Consider the following 5,431-nt stretch of genomic DNA (forward strand, 5'->3'; position numbering starts at 1 on the left):
GGGTGTAATAATGATCACACTTCAAATGCGACACTTCAAGTGTGTGTGTGTTGTGTTTGTTTGTGTTGACATGGTGACAGTGTGTGTGTGTGTGTGTGTGTGTGTGTGTGTGTGTGTGTGTGTGTGTGTGTGTGTGTGTGTACTCACTTGGACTTGGACTTGGAGTAGAAGGCTGAGTAGAAGGCTGAAATGTTGCCATGGAAACCAGGCCATTTTGTCCTGTGTGATGAAAGGAAAGAGGAAATAGTGTGGATCATATGGTTCAACATGCACATCTGAAATTCAGAAATGATGAGCTCCAACTCCAATGATTGGTGTGTACAATTCTGTGTGAGGATGCTACAGTGCGTTGTGTCACGCTACGCTTGGAGCTTTGGATTTGCCACCATACTTTAAATTTACGCTTTGGGATTATTTGTATTTTTGCTGACTCAAACCTTTTCTTCTTGTTTTAGGCCCCTGTATAGATGGTGTTGTATAAGAATATGAGTTTGAGAATGGGATCTCCCGGTGTTGTAGGAAATCAAATTAAGGCAAAATAATAATATGAGTGGGAGAATGGGATCTCCCTGCGGAATGCCAAGGTGGGAACTCTGATATGGGCGAGACCTCTCAGGTGAAGTGAATTTGAATACACCAATCACATGCAACCAGCGTGGAATTCTAATCTAGCAGCTAATAAATGTGGGAGCTACAGGAGCGCTGTACTTGCTGACCTTACCATCCCATCCTGTCTTCTCCGAAGTGGAGTCAATAGAGAAAGTAATGGATCCGCCCATCTGTGTTATGCCAGGAGATGAGAAAGGGCGAGAGAGAGAAAGAGTCAAGACTACTTAGCTAATTATTCCAGATAGTTACCGTATTTTCCAGACTATAAGTCACACTTTTTTTCATAGTTTGGCTGGTCCTGCGACTCAGGTGCAACATATATATATATTTATATACAGGTTTTTTCCTTTGACTGGTGCAACTTATACTCCGGTGCGACTTATAGTACGGAAAATACGGTAAATACTATTTGTAATGCATAATGTTTCATTTGGTGGTATGGCTCTGTTCTGGGAGCCCCCTGCCCTTCCACATGTAAACATGAAAAGCCTAAGACAGAGAGAGCAGCAGATAAACCCCCCATGGGGTACAGAACAGAGCAGCCATCAATGCAGTCAGCAACTAGACATTGATAAGGCAGATGTGTGAGGAGGAGGTGGGGTACAGAACAGACCAGGCATCAATGCAGCAACTAGACATTGATAAGATGAGGAGGAGATGGAGTACAGAACAGAGCAGACATCAATGCAGCAACTAGACATTGATAAGGCAGATGAGGAGGAGATGGAGTACAGAACAGAGCAGCCATCAATGCAGCAACTAGACATTGATAAGGCAGATGAGGAGGAGATGGGGTACAGAACAGAGCAGCCATCAATGCAGCAACTAGACATTGATAAGGCAGATGTGTGAGGAGGAGATGGGGTACAGAACAGACCAGGCATCAATGCAGCAACTAGACATTGATAAGGCAGATGTGTGAGGAGGAGATGGGGTGGAGGTGGGGTACAGAACAGACCAGGCATCGTTAACACTAAACAACCTCAAAGCTTTCACAGTTCTGCAGAGATTGTAATGAACATTGGTGGTAGAATTGTAGTGTTCTTACACAAGGAATGGCAATAGTCATACGGAACAGTTGTTGGGTGTATCTTACCCTGGTTGCTGCATGAGGTAGCACTGTTCTCCATCAGAACTGTGTTTGATCTCCTTCTGTGAACTGTCTGTGTGTTTGCAGCTCTGGGCCCAGAGGAAGGCGGTAAAAGGGACTTGGTAAGTAGCGTTAAGAGAACCCAGGCCATCTGTACTGAAAAAGCTCAAACAATATCAGTTATTAGATTTGATTAGATTAGATTCAACTTTATTGTCATTTAGCAGAGTATAGGTACAGAGCCAATGAAATGCAGTTGACATCCAACTGGAAGTGCAAAGAAGCATTAAGTACCAAGTGCAGGTAGAGTATGGCTGTGTAGACAATAGAGATTAATAATGTACAGTGTATAGTTGGATAAATACAGGTTTCCAGATGCCATGTCTACAGAGATAAATAGAGTATATATGTCGAGTATAAATAGACATTCTATATAACTTATATATATATAACATAATCTTGCACCTTCTCATCTTTCAAGCCTCCTATAGGTTAGTTGAGTTAGTCAGTCGTAGGGTAGGCCTATAGGCTAAGCAAACAATACACTACGTTAGCAAAGTAACTTTAACAAGGCTGGCAGCTAGCATTATCATCATCAAGAGGTGTGCTAACTTGTAGGCCTACCTCCAGATTGCTTTGCATTGAGGTGATACCAGAGCCAGGCGACCTATTAAACATGCTCTTGTGATATTTCAGACTTGACGAACTCCCATTATCAGGCATGCAAACTGGTCAGGGGTGAAAAAGGTGAGAAGGGCACGCGAAGTGATAATAGTACATAGCTTCCACGGAGTATGAAATGGCCCAAAACCAGAGATTTACAAAGAAAACAAACTATAAAATCACTAAAAAATGTGTTGTGGCCAAAAATATCATATGTATGATAAAAATAAGTGAATATTAAAAAAGTGTCTTCTTCTCCTATTTATCCTTAACTCATTGAATGCCAAGCTGTTTTCGGGAGCTTTGTCTTAGAGTGCCAGCAATCTAGACCATTGTTGATGATTTGTGTACAGCCACAGCATATTCTGTGTTATAGCTATGAACACGTAGAATAGCTCGATTAAAAGGTGAGACTTTAAGCTCTCTGTGGGTGCAAACCGTGTATTTCTACACGCCTCTGTTTCTGAGAAATCCCAAGCTAAACAGTGGCTAGTTTTCATCAAAATCGCTGTTTTTTTCTAGAAATGGAGATATAACGTCTTTCATGAAATATGAAGTGTTGCCTGTTACTTACTCGTGTAAACATTCTGGGAAGTGATCAGTGAGACCTGGTGAGACTGCCACCTAGTGATAGACCCACAAAAATGGCCTGTTTTTGACCTGACGTGCATGCGTCACTGATTCAACCCAAAGCGGCAACCGAGTTATGATAAAATGTCCAGATAAAATGTCCAGATTGTGCGTTTTCATGAGTTTCACGATCGTCATATATTTCATTTCCATTCATCACAGAGTTCCCAAAATCACATATAAGGTGTATTAGAGTGTCTAGTTTCGTAATAAAAAAAAAAAAGCTAAAAATGTAATATTAAGTTTTTGGCACTCAACGCATTGGCACTCAATGAGTTAAGTGTGAGGGGCCCGTTGCACTGTTTGGCAGCATGCTTCAGCATGGCCCTCCTCTCCTAAGCAATCTACATGAGTTTTCTTTCTTTCTTTTTTCTCTGTGCCTGAAGTTCAGACATTTCTGAAGATTTCAGGCCTATTGGACATGAAGACATAGTAGGCATAGTATTAGAATAAAGATGATAAGTTTGAATATTTGTTGAACCAAACCAGGTGAAACTTGCTTGAGACACACACTATTTCAGACTAACATTATATAAAATAGGGTAGACAAGACTAATTTGTAAAATCGATTTGAAATGTTTTAACTTCCTATGGAATGGGCATTTTTGTGTCTAGACCAGGTCTTGTGAAGCCGTGTGCAAAAGTAGATCAAAATAAAATGAAAAATGAGTCATTTAGACCATTATTTGCTAAGATTTGCTCATGTGTTTTGTAAAATGCCCAATGGAAACTCCCCATAGGATGTTTGGTTACCCAAAATGCATACTGATAATAAAAGCCTTACTGTGTGGTTTCTGGACTATTTGGATTGTTTGTCAGAGGTTCTGATGGAATGACTACACTATGGAATAATTACAGAAATGTCTTTGCATTTTCTTTGTTGGTTCAATGGGTGTGGATAAGATGGATTATACATCTGCACAACAAATATTGGATAAAACAATGGATACAAATATGGATTCCTGTGACTAGTTCAATACCCAATTTGCTGCATCTATCTTATTGATAAGGATACACACTGCAGCTAGAAGGTAGCACCGGAGGGGGAGGAGGGCAATTTGATACAATTTAATTGAGACATAGTAAGATTAATCTGACAATGTAAAGCACTATACAGATTGTACATTAAAAAGGTTGTCATATATGGATTCCCAAGTGTCCAAGCTTTCAAATGGTGTATAACATTACTATGCTACATAGCAATATGGTGCAATTGATTTATAATGTTGGGGGAGAGGGGGGTGGGTGTGTTGTGGAGGGCACACTGTTTCATAACAAGTGTTATCCTGCAGCCTAGGTTACTTACAGATTGTGGCATTATGCTAGTTAGTTTGTTTAACCAACCAATAAAGTTGTGTTGTGTGAATAGTGTTCACACTACATGTTAAACTGTAGCCTACCCTATGACAGGCTACTTCAGATCAGGTCACTGAACGTTTCTTAAAGACATGTCAATCAACACTGATTTTGTCTCTGAGCAAGATCAGTATAGCAAAGATCAGTATAGCAAAGGCTAATGTGAATAATTAAAGAGTTAAATGTGAATAATTAAAGAGTTAAACGTTTTGCACAGCCCAGTTTAGGAGACATTTAACTCTTTAGGTTGTTCAGATTAGCCATTGCTATACTGATAAGGTCCGTGTATTTGCTTCACCTTTTGCCGATCTAGACCAAGTACAGCACGTAACCTATTCATCAAATTAACTCGTTGTGTCTATATTTCTGTCTCATATCGCTAACTTTAACAACATTAAAACAAAACCGCCAATGCTACGTTGCTACACTAATCTCAACGTCTTTTGCTAACAGAAGTTGAAAGTTTCAACTAGCCCACCTGTGACATCTCTAGGCACCTTTCCTCGCCGTGCTCACATTCCAGCTGACATTTCTGCGCTGACAAAAGGAGGCTATACCTGCGCGAGCGTTCTGTTCACGTTGCCTCTGCAGCAACAAGCTTCCACTGATGTAGTAAACGCACATAGCCTAACATTCGAACATTCGTTGCTGAAATTTTTAATGGCGCTCTAGCAACACCAAGATGTGTTTGCGTCTTCACAATAGTAAACTCAGCTCACGTTGACCCCCCCCCCCCCCAAATATTTTCTCATCGGTTCTGCACAAACCACGTAAGTCAGTCATTTTGGATTCAAAACGGCGAATTTCGCCGAAAGGTGAGGAGTTTGCATGCTTGCATTATAGGCCTAGGCAACGGAAATTCCTTACTGCAGAAATAGTAGATTGATGCTCCTGTCAACAGGATTAGTATGGACGTTCTTCTTAACAACGTAGGCTAAACGTTTCATTCAAAGCAGCTTTCTCGTCTGCGTCCTTCAGTCACTATAGCCACACTGCACTGTGTCAAATGTCACCACGAAATGTGATTAAGCAGCTTTATTTTCTTTAATGCCTTAATATTTCTGTAATTAATTAATCAAAGTT

The sequence above is a fragment of the Alosa pseudoharengus genome, unplaced genomic scaffold (assembly GCF_046254945.1).
Source record: "Alosa pseudoharengus isolate Yale_2024_CS ecotype anadromous, Long Island Sound unplaced genomic scaffold, YU_APseudo_1.1 YU_APseudo_1.1_scf_1, whole genome shotgun sequence".
NCBI lineage: Eukaryota > Metazoa > Chordata > Actinopteri > Clupeiformes > Clupeidae > Alosa > Alosa pseudoharengus.